Below are 22,871 nucleotides of genomic sequence, written 5' to 3'. Positions count from 1 at the left end.
TGTGGGCATTTGATAGTAATAAACTATTATTGTTTAAAGTGATAATCTCGCTAATGCTCTCTGGTAATAACGCGGAAACAGCAGCAGTCCTGGTGAGCTGTCTGGGATAGGCTCAGTGGCTGTCTTGTCATTCCATCCAGAAAGCGTCTTGCCTGGCTATCATCTGAACACAGCAAGCCTCGCAATGAATGAGACCTGTCGCCAGTGATTTGGGTTTATGACGAGGACGTCACAAGTAGGCTCTACTATCTCTATGGGTAAAAAGTGTGAGCCTTTTTCTCGACCTTGTAGGAGCTAGAAGCGATTGCGGTCGAAGCTGTTCTGAAAACTTGTTGTATGACGTATGGACTTAACTCGGCCGATTTTGTAATTGTTTGGACGGGCACATTAAGCAGATAAAGCCCAGCAGTCCTGACGTCAAGGTGAGCGCTTCAGTTGCTGCGCTACTTTTAAATGTAAGCCACGGCAGACCACTGTCGGTGTGGAAGTATTTGCAGTAGCTTACTGCCATCAGTTTCTCGCCACGATCAGTCGGCGGCTGGCAGTGCCATTGGTAAGTACATCACAATTTGTAGTATAGTTCTGGTCAGGCTTATTGGCGAGTGGCTGTTGGTGCGCTGTTGCCAGGCCGTCAAATGCACCTCTGTTACTCGTTGTAACAGTTTTTGCTTTGGTCAGAAATAATATAATTACATTTCTGTAGTGAAATTAGAGAGACCTTTGGAGAAAAGAGAACCACATGTATGAATATCAAGAGCTCAGATGGAAACCCAGTTCTAAGCAATGAAGGGAAAGCAGAAAGTGGAGGGCGTATATAGAGGGTCTATACAAGGGCGATGTACTTGAGGACAATATTATGGAAATGGGAGAGGATGTAGATGAAGATGAAATAGGAGATATGATTCTGCGTGAAGAGTTTGACAGAGCACTGAAAGACCTGAGTCGAAACAAGGCCCCGGGAGTAGACAACATTCCATTAGAACTACTGACGGCCTTGGGAGAGCCAGTCCCGACAAAACTCTACCATCTGGTGATCAAGATGTATAAGACTGGCGAAATACCCTCAGACTTCAAGAAGAATATAATAATTCCAATCCCAAAGATACACTTGCAGTGCAAATGCATGTAAATCACTGACAAAAACGCATATCGCATGTCAGAGTAAAATATACTATAGTACTAGTGTTTCACGCAAATTAGCAAGCTAACGAAAATGCATACTTGCACAAACTTGGTTGTCTTCGTTTCCGAATGGTGGTAGTATTCTAACTTGCTTCTTTTATGAAATCTTTGAGAAAACCATCTTCGCTAACACCATATGCACAACAATCAGCCTGGTCCCTTTCGCAAACGGTACCTTAAGACCTAAGACCCCCACTTTGACTCGAATTCCATCATATGTACTTCAGTGAAACGACACATGCGCTGGATAGTTCATTAACCAACGCTACAAACTGTAGCTAGGTTTTTTTCTTGCAATAGTTGCTTTTTTCGGTGTCATGTCACAGCATTTCCTGATATCATCGTTATTGACTCTACCTTCCTCTAATCTTTCCTAACGAGCGTGCTTGTAGATGCTAACACTTCATCGTCATTGCCTACAAGACGCTTTAAATATTTATAGACCCTGTGGATTACGGATCTGCTTTGCTGCCGACGGTGAGTTGCATTTTTCAGTCGCATTCTTCCTTTTGTCAAAGCGCGTCGTGTTGGAGTTGTTTGCAAACACTACCCTAACGGCACAGGGGAAAATCTCTCTTTCTTCCCGCTTTTCCATTTTCAAGATACACGTTTTTACTTACAATCAAAATGCCAAAACTAATAAATCTATACGGAGTGGAAAACAAAAGCTGCGCGAAAATCTACACACCGTCCCGCTACCTATGCTATACTGCAATCGATGGCCCAAACTACACCCGTAAGCACATTTTTGTTTCATGTACTCTTTGAGTAAAGAAATATCAGGTTTTCGTAAGTTCAAAATATGAACACCGCAGAGCTTTGTTGCATGAGATCCTGCATCGGGATGTATCAACGTCACGTAGATGACAAGGCCGTACAGCTCGACTGTGACGTCACGAGTCTCGGATGATGGAAGGCGGCAAGCATTACCTCTACGAACGTTACTTGCGCAGAAGTCGTTGCATTGGAATGACTTGAGGTGGAAAATCAGCAGTCATGTAAATGCGTTATGGCGATCGAATTTGTAAAGAATGTCATGTTTTTAAGACGTTACTGATGATTATATTATCACTACCATGAAAACTAAGTAAAGCAGCTATTTTGCGAAGTACATAAGATATTAAATAACGGATGTGTGACATTGCAGCGGCATATTTATTTGCAGTGTGTTAATTTAATGATAATAGTTATTTAACATTACTACAGCTAACAAAAGGTTGTATGACTAAATAATTACGAACTTTGAGCTAAAAATCTCGAACAAATATCAGACTGGTGCAACAAGCATAAAAAGCTGTGTGTTGCTGTTGCAATACTTTTTTTTTTCAAAAACGTATACTTCAATAAGAAATTTTCAGTATAATAAAATAGCAGAGGTTTTTCGGTATACTGGAGTTTTATTTATTCTGAATTAGTTTTACTGTTACAACTGATTCTTACAGAATCTTACATTTGCTACTGCTCGCAGAAAGCTAAAATTTACACCTTATAGGTAAACATACTTGCGATAATTAATCTGCTGTCTTACAACAAGTGTGACTCTGGTAAGGTTTATTGCACGAAAACCTTCAAATAGCCTATGATTTTTTTCGCCAGAAATGAATAAATGAGCAAGTATCAGTTTTGTTATGGAAAAGTATGTCGTCTAACGCTTGTTTTAGTGTGGAAATTAGGGTGTGTCTAAGTAGCACACTGGCAAAAAACGCGCTACGGATGAGCCGTATTCATGAGACAATCATCTTCCTACAGCAACAGTAGGCCATATATGTCAACTTCTATACTTCAGAAAATAATTCAGATGCTTTCAAGCACTACTTACCGTTTAATACAGAAACATGCTCCTTCTCTTGCAAATTGAGGTATGCATTTCTTTCAAAAAAATTTAGATTATACTCATGTATGGCATTAGGTTAATCGATTTATGTTTAGTGAATGTAAGCTTGTGTCTTTCTGTAGAGTGTTCACATATTTACAACTCAATATGGGTGTAAGTTCTCTCTCTCTCTCTTCACACACACACACACACACACACACACACACACACACACACACACACAAGAGAAAGAGAGAGAGAGAGAGAGAGAGAGAGAGAATCGTACAGTGACAGTAAAGCAATACCACATACAGTATACACTGATGAGCCAACACGTTATGACAACATGCTTTACAGCTTGTTTCTCCGTCTTTGGACGAAATGCATCCCTGTTTCTGCGTCTCAGGGATTAGACAGTTTGGTGGTAGGTTTGTGGAGGCATATGGCAATAGATGTCTACGCACAGGTCATGTAATTCGCATAAATGACAGGAAGCTGATTTGCGTACGCAGTGATGGCGGCCGATAGCGACCCAGATGGGTTCCACAGGACGTACATCAGGCGAATTTGGTCACCGAGACATCAACGTGAGTTCACTATAACGCTCCTATAACGTCTCCGGCTGAGGTACACGGACAGCTATACCACTGAAAGAGAACACCGCTGTCGGGGAAGACATCAAGCACGAAGAGATGTAGGTGATTCGCAGCTGTCAACTTGTCTTCTATTACTACCACAGATTCCGCGCAAGCGCAGGAGAATGTCTCAAATGGTTCAAATGGCTCTGAACACTATGGGACTCAACTGCTGTGGTCATAAGTCCTCTAGAACTTAGAACTACTTAAACCTAACTAACCTAAGGACATCACACACAGCCATGCAAGAGGCAGGATTCGAACCTGCGAGCGTAGCGGTCGTGCGGTTCCAGACTGTAGCGCCTTTAACCGCTCGGCCACTCCGGCCGGCTAGCATGTCTCCCGAAGCATAACACTGCTCCCACAAACCTGCGTCCGTGGCGCACAGCACATTTCCAGCCGTAGTTCACCCCGATGACTGCGTTTGTGGAGACGACCAGCAACCCATTGTAGCAAAAATGTGATTCAACCGAAGAGCCGACACGATCGATTGCCAAATCCCGATATTCCTGTGCCCACTGCAGTCGCAGTTCACGATGTCGTTGGGTCAACATCTGAACACACAGGGGTGCTCTCCTGTGGAGCTCCATGCACTATAGTAATCGATGAACGGTGAGCTCCGAAACACTTGTGCGTGACCAGTATTGTGCTCTTTCGGCAAAGATGTCTCAGATCACCATCTATCCTACTTTAGAGACCAGACAATTCTCCTAACCCCATTTTCTGTGAAGAGTCGTGAATGTCCAACTATTTAACGCCTAGAGGTAGTTTCACTGTCCTACCTCTTTTCGTAGGTGGTCACGACAATAAAGCATGAACACATCGACCAGCTTCGCCGTTTTCGAGGTTCTCGTTCACAGGCTCTGCGTAATAATAATCTTCTCCTTGTTGTTGTTGTTGTTGTTGTGGTCTTCAGTCCTGAGACTGGTTTGATGCAGCTCTCCATGCTACTCTATCCTGTGCAAGTTTCTTCATCTCCCAGTACCTACTGCAACCTACATCCTTCTGAATCTGCTTAGTGTATTCATCTCTTGGTCTCCCTCTACGATTTTTACCCTCCACGCTGCCCTCCAATGCTAAATTTGTGATCCCTTGATGCCTCAGAACATGTCCAACCAACCGGTCCCTTCTTCTCGTCAAGTTGTGCCACAAACTCCTCTTCTCCCCAATTCTATTCAATACCTCCTCATTAGTTATGTGATCTACCCATCTAATCTTCAGCATTCTTCTGTAGCACCACATTTCGAAACCTTATAATCTCTTCCTGTCCAAACTACACTCCTGGAAATTGAAATAAGAACACCGTGAATTCATTGTCCCAGGAAGGGGAAACTTTATTGACACATTCCTGGGGTCAGATACATCACATGATCACACTGACAGAACCACAGGCACATAGACACAGGCAACAGAGCATGCACAATGTCGGCACTAGTACAGTGTATATCCACCTTTCGCAGCAATGTAGGCTGCTATTCTCCCATGGAGACGATCGTAGAGATGCTGGATGTAGTCCTGTGGAACGGCTTGCCATGCCATTTCCACCTGGCGCCTCAGTTGGACCAGCGTTCGTGCTGGACGTGCAGACCGCGTGAGACGACGCTTCATCCAGTCCCAAACATGCTCAATGGGGGACAGATCCGGAGATCTTGCTGGCCAGGGTAGTTGACTTACACCTTCTAGAGCACGTTGGGTGGCACGGGATACATGCGGACGTGCATTGTCCTGTTGGAACAGCAAGTTCCCTTGCCGGTCTAGGAATGGTAGAACGATGGGTTCGATGACGGTTTGGATGTACCGTGCACTATTCAGTGTCCCCTCGACGATCACCAGTGGTGTACGGCCAGTGTAGGAGATCGCTCCCCACACCATGACGCCGGGTGTTGGCCCTGTGTGCCTCGGTCGTATGCAGTCCTGATTGTGGCGCTCACCTGCACGGCGCCAAACACGCATACGACCATCATTGGCACCAAGGCAGAAGCGACTCTCATCGCTGAAGACGACACGTCTCCATTCGTCCCTCCATTCACGCCTGTCGCGACACCACTGGAGGCGGGCTGCACGATGTTGGGGAAGACGGCCTAACGGTGTGCGGGACCGTAGCCCAGCTTCATGGAGACGGTTGCGAATGGTCCTCGCCGATACCCCAGGAGCAACAGTGTCCCTAATTTGCTGGGAAGTGGCGGTGCGGTCCCCTACGGCACTGCGTAGGATCCTACGGTCTTGGCGTGCATCCGTGCGTCGCTGCGGTCCGGTCCCAGGTCGACGGGCACGTGCACCTTCCGCCGACCACTGGCGACAACATCGATGTACTGTGGAGACCTCACGCCCCACGTGTTGAGCAATTCGGCGGTACGTCCACCCGGCCTCCCGCATGCCCACTATACGCCCTCGCTCAAAGTCCGTCAACTGCACATACGGTTCACGTCCACGCTGTCGCGGCATGCTACCAGTGTTAAAGACTGCGATGGAGCTCCGTATGCCACGGCAAACTGGCTGACACTGACGGCGGCGGTGCACAAATGCTGCACAGCTAGCGCCATTCGACGGCCAACACCGCGGTTCCTGGTGTGTCCGCTGTGCCGTGCGTGTGATCATTGCTTGTACAGCCCTCTCGCAGTGTCCGGAGCAAGTATGGTGGGTCTGACACACCGGTGTCAATGTGTTATTTTTTCCATTTCCAGGAGTGTATATTATGATAAGTGATAAAAACTAAGTTCATCGTTTTGACTCCTAGAACAAGAGAGCATCAATGGAGCTTTGGCACCAAGGATCACCGACGCCAAAAAAGTTCAAGACCAGGCCATCAGCAGGCAGAATCATGTTCACGTTGCACTGGGATTTCAAGGTGTCGTAAATTTGGATTGGTTAGTTGGTTTGGGGAATTGGACCAAAGAGCGAGGTCATCGGTCCCATCGGGTTAGTGAAGGATGGGGAAGGAAGTCGGCCTTTCAAAGGAGCCATCCCCTCATTGCCTGAAGCGATTTAGGGAAATCAAGAATTTAGGGAAATCAAGGAAAACCTAAATCAGGAAGGCCGGACGCGAGTTTGAACCGTCGTCCTCCTCTATGTGAGTCCAGTGTGTTAACCACTGCGCCTCCTCGCTCGATAGTACATTTGGAATTCATGCCTAAAGGCAACACCATAAAATCTGCAAGGTACTGCGTGCTGCTGAGAAAAGGGAAAGCACGAATTCGAAGAGTGTGTCCACAAGTGGATCATTCTCTCTTTCAGCATTACAATGCCGGACCACACAAGAGCGCTGCAGTACCTGCAACAATCCTATGTTTTGGGTTCACCGCCATGGATAATCCTACATACAGTCCCATCCGATTTCCTTGTTTCCAAAACCTAAGGGACAGCTTCGAGGACGTCACTGGCATGACGACGAATTGGTGCAAACAGAGTCAAGGCAGTGGCTCCGTCAGCAAAGTCTAAAATGTTTGACTTTGTTGATGGAGCCACTGCCTCGCCATTTACAGTGATGGTATCAAGAAATTGCTCTCTCTTTGGGAGAAATGTGTTCATCGCCAGGATAACTGTGTTGAGAAATAACTATGCAGACTTGAAGAATAAAGATGTAGAGTGTTAATGACGTCTGTTTTATTTAAATAGCTTTCAGTGTTTTCACGTAAAAAATTCGGAGGCATTACTTTTCATCAGACCCACGTAAACGCATCGAACGGGATTACAAAATAATGCTGAAAATTTGACAGGTAGACAGGATAACTAATTCCTGCTTGTACAGTGTAACGCACAGCACGTTGGCTTACGAGACAGGAAGTTGCACCAAATGTGGATCGAATATGTGGGGCGATTTGACGACCGTGGCTGGTGCAGTGGCCAACCCGAGTGTGGCTTTTAGGCGGTTTCCCACGCTAGTTTAAGCGAACGCTGGGCTGGTTCCCAGTTTACGCTCAGTTAACATACGATCACATAAAGGGCAAAGTTTGCGCAATTTACATGCAGGTGTCGCACACAACTTCCCTTCCTTAGGCAACTGACGCTTTGGCGACAGGAGGGGCACACGGCCGCGAAGTTAAATAAAATAAACTTGGCAAAATTTGAGTATAGCTGACCCTGTACTAGACGGGATTAACTTTCCGCAAAAGAAGGTGATGGCAGGATAACTAGGAAAAAAAGTATTGAACCGAATTGGAGGGGAAAGAGCTGTATAGCGCAACTTGTAAGTTGACAGGGCCCACCATTTTGGATCAAGGAACAGCTAATTCGATAACAGTTGGAGTGGGGGAAGGGGAGGGGAGTTGTATTACAAAATTGGACCAAAGGTTGACAACAGTAAACAGCTTCAAATAGTGTAAGTTGTAGTACCTGTGCGGAGATGAAAAACCTTCCTCAGAGAGTCTAGCGTAGAAAACTGCATCAAACCAAACTTTGGACTAAATACCGTAACACTGACATGGGAATCCCATAAGGGGACGTCCAGTAATAACGTGAGCACAAAATTGGGCGGGGTGGGGGGGGAGGAGGGTAGGGATCCAGCAAAGTCTTACAAAACATCACTTAATCACTTACAGGGGACAGGGGGCAATGAAAATCTCATGTCAATTTTTTAATTCAGCGATTATAAACTATTATAACAGATAACATTTTGTTTTTCCAAGCCGGGATTTCCCTATTTGAAACAACTGCCGCACAAGTTTCAGATTTCACGCAGGGACTTCCCTGGCATGCCAGTCGAAATCACTACGAGTCATTCAGTGAGTTAGTCATGGTATTCTGCAACTCATTTAAATACGATGTTATTATGTTCAACATGAATGAGTATCAAAACTTTTACAATATGTGAGTTAAGCGGCTTGCTGACAAGCTTATCTGCAGTTCAGCGACAAGAATTCTTTTAGTGGTCATGTAGATCAAGAGACTGAAAAAGTACGTAGCCATATGCTTCAAAGTACGGTACAAACAAATTTGTCCCTCATCTATAAAGTAGGTAAAGTTTCAGGGACATGTGACATATATAATACATCAGTGAAAAATCAGTTTCTTAGAGTAATGCCGAAACAGTTAATACCATTTTCTTGGAGCCATTTTGTCCGTCTGTATACGTAGGCCTGTCCGTTCGAATACCACCCAGGATTGGCATGTTTCAGATGGTGTTTTTAATCATGTGTTAAAAACACTGCTTAATACGCTTTCTAATTGAAACATGTTCTTGTTTAAGTGTTTTAATCAATGTTTAAAACAAACACTGCAGAGAGGGGGAGGGTTGGGGGCACCACATTTCACCCAATTTCACCAGTGGGGGAGGGAGGTCCAGTTTTAAAAAATAAACCTCATGTAATTAATGGTCGTACGCTAACCACGATAATGTGAATTTCAACTTGCACATATGATAACATATTGATAGAGGTTATATGGAATTCGGTGCTTCTAAACTTTGAAAAAAGTTTGATTTACTACAGCAGAGATGCCGTTTACGGGCAGAACGCAGCAAGTTATCCTGGATGGGGAGTTACCCTCAGAGTTAATGTCACGTGTCCCTAGCAGGCCAACAGAACTTTAACTTCTCCATGCTACGCGATAACTTCTCAGCAGCTAATATTAGCTGAAACCTGAGAGTTTTCATTGCTACACGGCCTACTGTCTGCCTGCCAAAGATGCACTGCTCTACATTTATGTATGATTGTTAATAAAGAGTTTTGGCAACAGATTGGCGGTGTACCCGCGCCAACTCCCCCCCCCCCCACTCAACCCCCCCTCACCCCCCTCAATTCCAGCAGAGAGACACTCGCTCCTGAAGCACGGTCCACTACAATAATGTACAGAGGCGTGCTGAAAAGTAAAGCACCGAGATTTTTTATTTGAAAATTCTTAAAGTTTTTTAAATAAAACAAACGTCATTAACATTCTACATCTTTACTTTTCATATCTACGTATTTGCAGCCCTCTGCCACAACAGGGCTCTGAACCGTGGCTTGTCTAACTATGTCAGTGTGTGAGAAATAGCATGCTGTAATCGAGTTTCGAATTCTAAGAGTGCTTCCACACACGGAACACCCTCTCCTGCTCACCGAAAACATTATGACCACCGACCTGCTATCAATACAGGGCTATTACAAATGATTGAAGCGATTTCATAAATTCACTGTAGCTCCATTCATTGACATATGGTCACGACACACTACAGATACGTAGAAAAACTCATAAAGTTTTGTTCGGCTGAAGCCGCACTTCAGGTTTCTGCCGCCAGAGCGCTCGAGAGCTCAGTGAGACAAAATGGCGACAGGAGCCGAGAAAGCGTATGTTGCGCTTGAAATGCACTCACATCAGTCAGTCATAACAGTGCAACGACACGTCAGGACGAAGTTCAACAAAGATCCACCAAATGCTAACTCCATTCGGCGATGGTATGCGCAGTTTAAAGCTTCTGGATGCCTCTGAAAGGGGAAATCAACGGGTCGGCCTGCAGTGAGCGAAGAAACGGTTGAACGCGTGCGGGCAAGTTTCACGCGTAGCCCGCGGAAGTCGACGAATAAAGCAAGCAGGGAGCTAAACGTACCACAGCCGACGGTTTGGAAAATCTTACGGAAAAGGCTAAAGCAGAAGCCTTACCGTTTACAATTTCTACAAGCCCTGACACCCAATGACAAAGTCAAACGCTTTGAATTTTCGGCGCGGTTGCAACAGTTCATGGAAGAGGATGCGTTCAGTGCGAAACTTGTTTTCAGTGATGAAACAACATTCTTTCTTAATGGTGAAGTGAACAGACACAATGTGCGAATCTGGGCGGTAGAGAATCCTCACGCATTCGTGCAGCAAATTCGCAATTCACCAAAAGTTAAAGTGTTTTGTGCAATCTCACGGTTTAAAGTTTACGGCCCCTTTTTCTTCTGCGAAAAAAACGTTACAGGACACGTGTATCTGGACATGCTGGAAAATTGGCTCATGCCACAACTGGAGACCGACAGCGCCGACTTCATCTCTCAACAGGATGGTGCTCCACCGCACTTCCATCATGATGTTCGCCATTTCTTAAACAGGAGATTGGAAAACCGATGGATCGGTCGTGGTGGAGATCATGATCAGCAATCCATGTCATGGCCTCCACGCTCTCCCGACTTAACCCCATGCGATTTCTTTCTGTGGGGTTATGTGAAAGATTCAGTGTTTAAACCTCCTCTACCAAGAAACGTGCCAGAACTGCGAGCTCGCATCAACAATGCTTTCGAACTCATTGATGGGGACATGCTGCGCCGAGTGTGGGAGGAACTTAATTATCGGCTTGATGTCTGCCGAATCACTAAAGGGGCACATATCGAACATTTGTGAATGCCTAAAAAAGCTTTTTGAGTTTTTGTATGTGTGTGCAAAGCATTGTGAAAATATCTCAAATAATAAAGTTATTGTAGAGCTGTGAAATCGCTTCAATCATTTGTAATAACCCTGTATAAACCCGTCCGGGCGATAGCACCGCCACCTGGCGAGGAATGACTGCTTGTCAGACACACGTACAGCGTATGCAGTACCGGTGAGCGTGCTATCTGTGTGTAGATTGGGGAAGGCGCGCGATCTATCTGCGTTTGACCGAGGGCTGATTGTGATGTCCCGGGGGCTCGGCACGAGCGTTTCGGAAACTGCATGACTTGTCGGATGTTCGAGGAGTGCTGTGGCGAGTGTCTCCAACACGTGGCGAAACCACGGTGAGACCACGTGCAGACGTCTTGGTGTTAGGCGCCCACCCCTCATTACATATGTCAGACGTCGTAGACTTGACGGACTGGTAAAACAGGATAGGCGGCGAACTGTGGCTAACATCAGACTTTAATAATGGGCAAAGTACAAGTGAGTCTGAACACACAGTGCACCGAACACTCTAAACAATTGGCCTCCGCAGCTGACGTCCCATGCATGTACCAATGTTAACACCAAGACATCGGCAACTACGACTGAAATTGGCACGTGACCATCAACGCTGGACGTTGGCGCATTGTCAGAGCATTGCATGGTCTGATGAATCCTGATACCTTCTTCATCATGCCAATGGGAGGGTACGAATCCGTCGTCTTCTAGAGGAACGGCTCCTTGACACCTGTACTACAGGATGGAGACAAGCTGGTGGCGGCTCCACTATGCTCTAGGAAACATTCGCATGGGCATCCGTGGGCCACAGGGGGTCGCGCAAGGCACCATGACGTCCTAGGAGATCGTACACTGGTTGCAGATCGTGTACACCCCTTCATGACGATCATGCCTCCCGACGGCAGTGGCATTTTTCAGCAAGATAATGCGCCATGTCACAACCGCGCTGCTGCTACGGTCGCAGGTTCGAATCCTGCCTCGGGCATGGATGTGTGTGATGTCCTTAGGTTAGTTAGGTTTAAGTAGTTCTAAGTTTAGGGGACTGATGACCTCAGATGTTAAGTCCCATAGCGCTCAGAACCAAACATAGTGGCGAGTTCTAATTGGTGTGCTGGCTCCCCAACTCGGCAGATCTGAACACGATTGATCACATCTGGGATGCGACTGAACTTGGTGTTAGAGCTCATCGCCCCCCTCCCCTGAATTTATGGGAATTAGGTGACGTGTGTGTACAAATGTGGTGCCAACTCCCTCCAGCGGCCAAACAAGGCCTCATTGCTTCCACGCCACGACGCGACTACTGTTATCCGTGCCAAAGGTTGACATACCTGCTATTAGGTATGTGATCATAATGTTCTGACTGTTCAGTGTATATGTGTGTGGAATGTCCGAGGAGAGCTAACGTTGCCAAGAAGCATTCGTCACTGTTAATGTATCCAGTATCTGGCATTATAGTATGGGGTGTCACGGGGTACACAACGCGATCACTTGTGGCTTGCATAGCTGATAATTTGGAAAGGAAGTTTTATTTTCCTGACGTGTTAAGGCCGATGATGTGGCCCATTTTAGACGTCCCTGAGAACTCTTTGGACAAGATAATGCAAGACCTCGATTCAGAGACTGTTGCTCTGGTCAACACGTTCTCCAGATCTATAACCTTCTGAAACTATCTGGTCATGGGTTGCCGAGAGATTGGCACCCCATCGTTCGCCAGACATTATACAGCCGTTGAGTTCTGGCATGCAGTTCACCGAATTTGTCATCCAAGCTCAGTTCGCTTCATTGCCTAACCGTGTTGCAGTGAATGTATCTACTATGAGTGAGAGCTCTCTGTACTAAATTTCGCACCTTCTACATCCTCAAATCACCTACAAAGTTGATCACGCATTCCTCATATTATACTGTAGAGGCACAATAACTAAGATTTATTTTTTACTCTCATTTCTACTGTCTTAATTTAATGGCGCACAGTGTGAACAAAAATCTCTTTGGTTTCGGACTTCGTGTCCTATGTCCACTAAATATAGCTTTAATTCGTTATATACATAGGACAAGCAGTTGATCTCTGCCCAAAATGGTAGATGCACAAAGAGACAATTAAAAAAATATATTGCGTACATTTCAGTCTGTGCCACCTGTGACGATGTACACGTGTTCATAGTGGTGACATTATCGCCTAAACTTGAATAATGGGCGAGCAATTACCATCCAGCTAATCACACTTGAAGCACCGCCTCCAACACTATCATAGCACTTTCCTGAAAGAAACAGCTGCTCTTTGGCGTAAAAAGCTGCCTGTCCTTAAAGACGTTTTTCAAACTACACGCTTCTTACAACCTCGCAGGAAGAGATAGTAAATTGAGGTAGGACGTGACTACCAGACCGGTATTCGCCTAGTGGGAGGTGGGAAAACGCAAGAAAACCACACCCAGGCAGGCCAGCACACCGACACTCTTTGTTAATCTTTCAGGTGGATGAGATTTGGGGCTGATGCGCCTCTCCATGTCCCGGAGGTGAGCTCATAAACACGCTCCACTATCCAGATGGATATTTTCTTTTACAGTACAAAAACGATAAATTCAAATCCAACTGTCCCAAGTAGTAATACTCGGTAGGTGTATTATACACACAGAAACTACTACGATGATTTCTCGTGAGCGGTACTTGTGTCCTCGTCCTGCTTTCAGTAAATGGAACACTTTGTTCCCGACTCAGTAGAGATGGGCGTTATTTTATTCCATCACGTCAGAGAAATTCCATACACAGGGTTCAAATGGCTCTGAGCACTATGGGACTTAACTTCTAAGGTCATCAGTCCCCTAGAACTTAGAACTACTTAAACCTAACTAACCTAAGGACATCACACACATCCATGCCCGAGGCAGGATTCGAACCTGCGACCGTGGCGATCACGCGGTTACAGACTGTAGCGCCTTTAACCGCTTGGCCACAGCGGCCGGCCATACACAGGGAATTAGCATAAGTGAGCAGATGCAGGAATTCTGCATCGCCATTCCAGGCAAGCTCCTACTGGAGTGGTTTGCCATTGCCTGCTTACCACTTGGTATGATGTGTCGCGTCTGCACCAGTGGCGTGCGGATGGCTGTGATGAATGCTTGTGCAGTACGGTGTTGGCTTTGTGTTGTTGTGGATGAAGAAAATGGAGAGGGTGAAATCCAATGCAGGTACATAGCCTGCCCTTCTACAATGGCACCAAGAGGGGCCCGCTGAGCTTAACGGCCCCATTTGACATGCTCTCACTTCACGAAACGCTGTGGAGAGGTTTGAAACTGAATCCAGGACAGTGGAGCAAAGACTGGTGATCAGGGACATTACACCTCCATTTGATAGCCAAATACTGCCAGTGAAAATGTTCCACCAACAGGATTCAAGCTGGCTTGCATCCGAGTCGAGTACCAAAACACAGGCCTGCATCAGCGAGCTCAGTTATGGTGGTGGGTGGTATTTAACATTACCATTAAAATAAAGATGTATTAAGCAAATAATGTATTCCACATTGGTCTCTAATCTTAAACAGATTACGATTCACCGACGTGAAATCGTGTTATCACAATTCTCCTCGATTTTGGATAGCAGTGAGAAAACATCTACATCTACATCTGCAAATCACATTTAAGCGCCTGGCAGAGGGTTCGTCGAACCACGTTCACAATTCTCTATTATTCCACTCTCGTATAGCGCGCGGATAGAACGAACAACTATATCTTACGAGCTCTGATTTCCCTTGTTTTAGCGTGGTGATCGTTTCTTCCTACGTAGGTCGATGTCAACAAAATATTTTCGCATTCGGAGGAGAAAGTTGGTGATTGGAATTTCGTGAGAAGATTCCGTCGCAACAAAAAACGGCTTTCTATTAATGATGTCCAGCCCAAATCTTGTATCATTTCAGTGACACTCCCGTATTTCGCGATAATACAAGACGTGTTGCCCTTTTTTGAACTTTTTCGATATACTCCGTCAGTCCTATCTGGTAAGGACCCCACACCCCGCAGCAGTATTCTAAAAGAGGCCGGACAAGCGTAGTGTGGGCAGTGTCCTTAGTAGATCTGTTACGTTTTCTAAGTGTCCTGCCAATAAAGTGCAGTCTTTGGTTAGCATTCCCCACAACATTTTCTATGTGGTCCTTCCAATTTAAGTTCAAAAAATGTTCAAATGTGAGTGAAATCTTATGGGACTTAAGTGCTAAGGTCATCAGTCCCTAAGCTTACACACTACTTAACCTAAATTATCCTAAGGACAAACACACACGCATCCATGCCCGAAGGAGGACTCGAACCTCGGCCGGGACCAGACGGACAGTCCATGACTGCAGCGCCTTAGACCGTTCCAATTTAAGTAGTTCGTTATTGTAATTCCTAGGTATTTAGTTGAGTTTACGGTCTTTAGATTTGACTGATTCATCGTGTAACCGAAGTTTAACGAATTCCATTTAGCGCTCAGGTGGATGACCTCACACTTTTCGTTTTTTTAGGGTCAACTGCCAGTTTTAGCACAATTCAGATACCATTTCTAAATCGTTTTGCAATTTGTTTTGAACTTCTGATGTCTTTATTAGTCGATAAACGACAGCGTCATACGCAAACAACCTAAGACGGCTGCTCAGATTGTCTCCCAAAACTTTTATATAGATAAGGAACAGCAAAGGGCTTGTAACACTACCTTGGGGAACGCCAGAAATCACTTTCTGTTTTAATCGATGACTTTCCGTCAGCTACTACGAACTATGACCTCTCTGGCAGGAAATCGCAAATCCAGTCGCATAACTGAAACAATATTCCATAAGCACGAAATTTCACTACAAGCTGCTTGTGTGGTACAGTGTCAAAAGACTTCCGGAAATTCAGAAATACGGAATTGATCTGAAATCCCTTGTCAATAGCACTCAACACTTCACGCGAACAAAGAGCTAGTTGTGTTTCACAAGAACGATGTTTTCTAAACCCATGTTGACTCTGTATGAATAGACTGTTTTCTACAGGTAGTTCATAGTGTTCGAACACAATATATGTTCCTAAATCCTGCTGCATTTCGACGTTAATGATATGGGCCTGTGATTAAGTGGCTCACTCCTACCACATTTCTTGAATTTTGGTGTGAGCTGTGCAGCTGGTCCCAGCCGAGGTTCGAGTCCTCCCTCGGGCAAGGGTGTGTGTGTTTGTCCTTAGGATAATTTAGGTTAAGTAGTGTACACTTATGGACTGATGACCTTAGCAGTTAAGTCCCATAAGAATTTACCCACATTTGAACATTTTGACCTGTGCAACTTTCCAGTCTTTGGGTACGGATCTTTCTTCGAGCGAACGGTTGTATATGATTGTTAAATATGGAGCTAATGCATCAGCATACTCTGAAACGAACCTAATTGGTATCAGTCTGGACCAGAAGACTTGTTTTTGTTAAGTGATTAAAGTGGCTTCACTACTCCGAGGATATTTACTTCTACGTTACTCACGTTGGCAGCTGTTCTTGATTGGAATTATGGAATATTTGCTTCGTCCTCTTTTGTGAAGGCATTTCGGAAGGCTGTGTTTAGTAACTCTACTTTGGCAGCACTGTCTTCGATAGTAACCCCATTGCTGTCGTGCAGAGAAGGCATTGATTGTTTCTTGCCGCTAACATACTCCACATGCGACCAGAATCTCTTTGTATTTTCTGTCAGGTTTGGAGACAAAGTTTCGTTGTGGAAACTGTTATAAGCATCTCGCAAAGAAGTCCGCGCTAAATTTCGAGCTTCTGTAAATGATCGCCAATCTTGGGGATTCTGCGTCTGTTTAAATTTGACATGTTTGTTTCGTTGTTTCTGCAACAGTGTTCTGACTCGTTTTGTATACCATGGAGGATCAGCTCCGTTGTTTGTTAATTTATTTGGTATAAAGCTCTCAATTGCTGCCGGTACTATTTGTTTGAATTCAGGCCACAGGTGGTCTACACTTATATTATTAATTTGGAATGACTGGAGATTGTCTCTCAGGAAGGCGTCAAGTGAATTTTTATCTCCTTTTTTGAATAGGTATATTTTTCGTTTATTTTTGGAGGATTTGGGGGTTACAATATGCAATCTCGCTACGACAACCCTGTGTTCACTAATCCCTGTATCCGTTTTGATGCTCGTTATCAACTCAGTATTTGTTGCTAAGAGGTCAAGTGTGTTTTCACAACTGTTTACTATTCGCGTGGGCTCATCAACTAACTGCTCGAGATAATTCTCGGAGAATTCGTTTAGCACAATTTCGGATGATTTTTTATGCGTACCTCCGGAATTAAACATATATTTTCCCCAACATATCGAGGGTAAATTAAAGTCACCACCAACTATAATCGTATGAGACGGGTACGTGTTTGAAATCAAACTCAAGTTTTCTTTGAACCTTTCAGCAACTATATCATCTGAATTGGGAGGTCGGTAAAAGGATCCAATTATTATTTTACTCCGGTTGCCAACAATGACCTCGGCCCATACTAACTCACAGACACTATCTACTTCAATTTCACGAAAAGATAAACTACTTCTAACAGCAACAACACACCACCGCCAACGGTATGTAGCCTGTCCTTTCGGAACACCGTTAGTTTCTTCGCAAAAATTTCGGGTGAGCTTTAGCCAGCTTTCAGTGCCTATAACGATTTGAGCATCAGTGCTGTCTATTAGCGCTTGGAGCTCTGGTACTTTCCGAACACAGCTACAATTTACAACTGTTATACCGATGGCTCCTGTATCTACATTCTTCCTGTGTTCGGCCTGCACCCTTTGTGACTGAAGCCCTTCTTGTGTTTTCCCGAGGTCCTCTAACCTAAACAATTGCTGAGTCCACGCCACACAGCCCCTGCTGCCCGTGTAGCCGCCTCCTGCGTATAGTGGACACCTGGCCTATTCAGCGGAACCCGAAATCCAACCACCGTTTGGCACAAGTCGAGAAATCTGCAGCCTACACTGTCGCAGAACCATCTGAGCCTCTGATTCAGACCCTCCACCCAGCTCTGTACCAGAGGTCCGTAATCGGCCCTGTCGACTATGCTGCAAATGGTCAGCTCTGCTATCATCTTGCAAGCAAGACTGGCAGCCTTTACCACTTCTGTTAGCCGCTCGAAACCAGAGAGAATTTCTTCTGATCCAATGTGACACATATCATTGATACCAGCGCGAGAAAACCACCTGCAGTTGGCTGCACCCTGTGCTCTTCATGGCATCTGGGAGGACCTGTTCCACATCTGGAATGACTCCACCCAGTATGCACACAGAGTGCACATTGGTTTCCTTTCCCTTCTTGGCAGCCATGTCCCTAAGCGGCCGCATAACGCGCCGAACGTTGGCGTTCAAAACTATCAATAATCCCACCCTCTGTGATTGTCCGGATCTTGCAGCTGAGAGGTTTCTTCTGGAACAGGACAGGTGACAGCATCTGGATCAGCGACAGTGTCAGCCACAGACAGCACCTGGAACCTGTTTGTCAGACAAACTAAGGAGGCCTTAGGTCCGGCCGAAAGTCTTTTACCGCCTGCTACGATCCGGGGCGATCTCCGACTCGACCACAGGTGGGGGGTCTACCTCAGTGCGACCAGCAACTGGGCTGGCCACCGGTAAGGACCGGTTGGAGGAGTCGGACGTGCTGGACGTCCGTTGGACCCCCATGGCCTGCCCACAAGAGTGGTGCCCATTCACTGCGGCCTCAAGCATTGTAACCGAAGCCATCACAGCCTGAAGCTGAGAGCGAAGTGTCACCAACTTGGCTCGCACCCACACACAACAATCGCAGCCCCTGTCCATACTAAAGACCGTGGAAAACTAAACTGTGCAGATAAACGGACTATCGGCACGTGCTGAGCAACTCTACTGTAGACACTGACGAAAACGCAGAAACTGTCTCTAATAAATTGGATTAATGCACAGAGATTCAAAACCCAAACTACCGAAGTACTGAGGTGAAATTAAATAATTTGCCCCTGATTAGGAACTTGTAATATGTCACAAAATCGGTTTACTTTCCGACGCAAACGAAAACGCAAGAACAGTGGCTATTAGATATTAAATAAACACGCAGAAACTCATAAAACTAAACTATTTAAGCACACCGATGAGATTACAAAATTCGCTCCTGGTTAGGAACTCGTAAAAGTCACAAAATCGGTTACTTTTTAGTTTTTGTTACAATACTTCTCTTCTTATTATTAAAAAGTTGGTTATTTAAACGGCCGGCCAAAGTGGCCGTGCGGTTCTAGGCGCTACAGTCTGGAACCGCGCGACTGCTACGGTCGCAGTTTCGAATCCTGCCTCAGGCATGGATGTGTGTAATGTCCTTAGGTTAGTTAGGTTTAAGCAGTTCTAAGTTCTAGGGGACTGATGACCACAGCAGTTAAGTCCCACAGTGCTCAGAGCCATTTGAACCATTTTTATTTTAAACAAATCATTACCATCGTGCCTTGTTCCTGGAAAGGGCAACCTCAGAGTTCCACCTAGCAACGTATTGTGTAAATACGATACTGCAGTGCCTCTGTTATTCTGAAGGACGATGAAATGTTGCTTTGAACATGCATGTATATTCGCAGAAACTTTGGATCGTGCTCCTGAACATCACAAGACCCTACGACCATAGTAACAGCGCGGTTCCGGATTGAAGACTTCTAGAACCGCCAACAACAGCAACATTAGCACTTTCGTGGAAGAGATAACTGCTCATTAGCGCAGAAAGCCGATTTACCTTAAACATCCTTTCTAAAGTACAGGCCACTTACCACCTCACTACAAGAGATAGTAAACTGGTTGGTTCAAATGGCTCTGAGCACTATGGGACTTAACATCTATGGTCATCAGTCCCCTAGAACTTAGAACTACTTAAACCTAACTAACCTAAGGACATCACACACATCCATGCCCGAGGCAGGATTCGAACCTGCGACCATAGCGGTCACGCGGTTCCAGACTGAAGCGCCTAGAACCGCACGGCCACACCGGCCGGCATAGTAAACTGGCTCAATGAAAGGTCAGTTCTTCAGTGATATACCAGTCAATCTCGCATACCAGTTAATCTGTTGATTTTAAATGTTCGCAATGCGACCAAGCCGCTGTACTTTACTAAGACGGGTTAACAACATATATATAGTAAAAGTTCATATAAAAATAGAACTTTTTATTGTTGGAACTCTTTATCGTTAGAACGAAATGTTGGAACATTACTTTTTAACGTCCCGTCGATCTCGAAAGACGTAGCACAAGCTCGTAATTGCCAGGTGAAGAAGAAATCGAGCACTACCTCAACATTCGGCATAAACTATTAGGGAAAGCACGTAAAAAAAATAAACGTGTTATGTGGGGCAGGTACCTGGACAACATATTTTCCAGATGAACGTCAAGTGTCTTTACGACAGCGCCACCTAGCTTGGTAATCTCTGTTGAAATAAATGCATTTGGTTCAGCAAGTTCAGATACATTATTTTCTTGGAGAATGTATTTGCATATTAGCAAGATGGTCAAAAATTAGTTGCCCCCAGTAGTCATCACGCTAATACCATCTAACAACGCCTCTACCCCTGATCATGGCCTCAATTCGGCAAAGACAGGCTGCATGCATCTTCAGAAATGCAATTTCCATTTTAAGCCACTCATTGATGACTGATTCCTGTAGAGCTACAAATCAAATTTCAGGCGTTACCTCTCACGACGGACAACGTAGTGGCCAATGACCTTCACTTAACGACCGAGAGCAGCGGCGTTTGCTTAGAGTTGTGAGTGCTAACAGACAACCAACACTGCATGAAATGGTAGCAGCAATCAACGTGGGACGTGCAATGAACGTATCCATTAGAACAATGCCTACTAAGAAGACTGCCTACACTACACTTATCCGTCCACTTTTAGAATATTGTTGCGTGGTGTGGGATCCTTACCAGATAGGATTGACTGAATACATCGAAAAAGTTCAAAGAAAGGCAGCACGTTTTGTACTATCGCGAAATATGGGAGAGAGTGTCACATAAATGATACAGGATTTGGGATGGACATCATTTAAAAAAGGCGTTTTTTGTTGCGACGGAATCTTCTCGCGAAATTCCAATCACCAACTTTCTCCTTCGAATGCGAAAATATTTTGTTGACACCGACTTACATAGGGAGGAACGATCACCAAGATAAAATAAGGGAAATCAGAGCTCGTACAGAAAGATGTAGGTGTTCATTCTTCCCGCGCGCTATACGAGATTGGAATAATAGAGAATTGTGAAGGAGGTTCGATGAACCCTCTGCCAGGCACTTAAATGTGATTTGCAGAGTATCCTTGTTGATGTAGATGTAGATGCGGCGAAATTTGGCGTTAATCGGCTGTGGCAGCAGGCGACCGATGCGAGTGCCTTTGCTAGCAGCATGACATTCCGTGCAGCGCCTCTCCTGGGCTCGTGACCATATCAGTTGGACCCTAGACAACTGGAAAAGCGTGACCTGGTCAAACGAGTCCCGATTTCATTTGGTACAAGCTGATGGTAGGGTTCGAATGTGGTGCAGAGTCCACGAAGCCATGGACCCAAGTTGTTAACAAGGCTCTATGCAAGCTGGTGGTGGCTCCATAGTGTTGTGGGCTGTGTTTACTTGGAATGAACTGGGTCCTCTGGTCCAACTGAATTTATCATTGATTGGAAATGGTTGTGTTCGGCTACTGAGAGAGCATTTGTAGCCATTCATGGACTTCATGTTCCCAAACAACGATGTAATTTTTATGGTTGGCAATGCGCGATGCCACCGAGCCACAGTCGTTCGAGATTGATTTGAAAAGAATTCTGGACAGTTTGAGTGAATGATTTGGCCACCTGCATCTCCCGACATTAATCCCATTAAGTATTTATGGGACATGATCGAGAGATCAATTCATGTACAAAATCCTGCCTCGACAACACTTTCGCAATTATGGACGGCCTTAGAGGTAGCATGGATTAATATTTCTAACGGCTTATTGAGTCCATGCCACGTCTAAATGCTCTACTACGTCTTCTAATGGAGGTCCGACACAGTACTAGGAGGTGCCCCATAATTTTTGTCACAGTTTACAGCAGCTTCAAACGTTCATTGCGTGCAACAGACTTCGCAATGTTCGCTCGGCAACTGTTTGAGAGGGTCTAAATTTACTAACAGCACGATGCCTGTTGGAGTTGAAGTCCATTTTCATTGACAAGACGCTACGCTGGCCTACAGTTTCTTCTGCGCATTTTTTTTCTTTTTTTGTTTTTTGTTTTTTCAACTTTTCGTCAGAGCATGCAACTAGGGAAACAAGATTGAAAGTTTTCATGTTTATTAATTCCTGCATTATAATTCTCATTTACTAATAAGTAAATAAACGGCTACTGAGGAAGAACTCCCATTCCAGCTTTCCGCCCATAACCACATATTAGCTAAAATACAGGTGAAGGTTGCAGTGAATGAAATAGACGTCCTGGCCAACATCAGAGAGGTACGCCACTCGTCCTGGATGTATAGCAAAGTGATTTCAAAGGCAATTTTTTCATATACTTTGGAGAATGAATAACTCCCAACATCAGTGAGAATCTGGGGATGACAAGGCTATGCTCCAGATTGTAACGTGCTGAAAGTTTTCCTCTCTCTCTATCTTAAACATAAACACGGCGGGGTGTGCTAAGACATTCTGCACAGCATGTCTCAGAATAAGTGAGCAATGCGCCGGGAGGTGGAGTAGAAATGATTGAACCTAGAAGTAAATTACGATTTACATAAACGATCTGGTTGATGATACTGACAGCGGCATTAGACTGTTTGCCGATGATGCTGTAGTCTACAGGAAAGTAGTATCACACGGAAGTTGTGAACAAATCCATGAGGATTTGCAGAAAATAAATGCGTGGTGTAATGACTGGCAGTTATCTCTCAATATTAGTAAGTGTAACCTACTGCGTACATG

General features: G+C 45.1%; 1 protein-coding gene across 1 annotated transcript in view; it reads left to right on the top strand.

The window, feature by feature from the left end:
• Positions 1-417: 417 nt before the first annotated feature.
• Positions 418-22,871, top strand: part of LOC126191349 (lysosomal acid glucosylceramidase-like) — a 195,643-nt gene continuing 173,189 nt past the window's right edge. Inside the window, exon 1 of the mRNA XM_049932188.1 lies at positions 418-553. The gene's annotated coding sequence lies outside the window, so the exon portion shown is untranslated. The remainder of the gene's footprint in view (positions 554-22,871) is intronic.

Source organism: Schistocerca cancellata, chromosome 6 (assembly GCF_023864275.1).
Source record: "Schistocerca cancellata isolate TAMUIC-IGC-003103 chromosome 6, iqSchCanc2.1, whole genome shotgun sequence".
Taxonomy (NCBI): Eukaryota; Metazoa; Arthropoda; class Insecta; order Orthoptera; family Acrididae; genus Schistocerca; species Schistocerca cancellata.
This window is presented reverse-complemented; position numbering and strand designations above follow the sequence as displayed.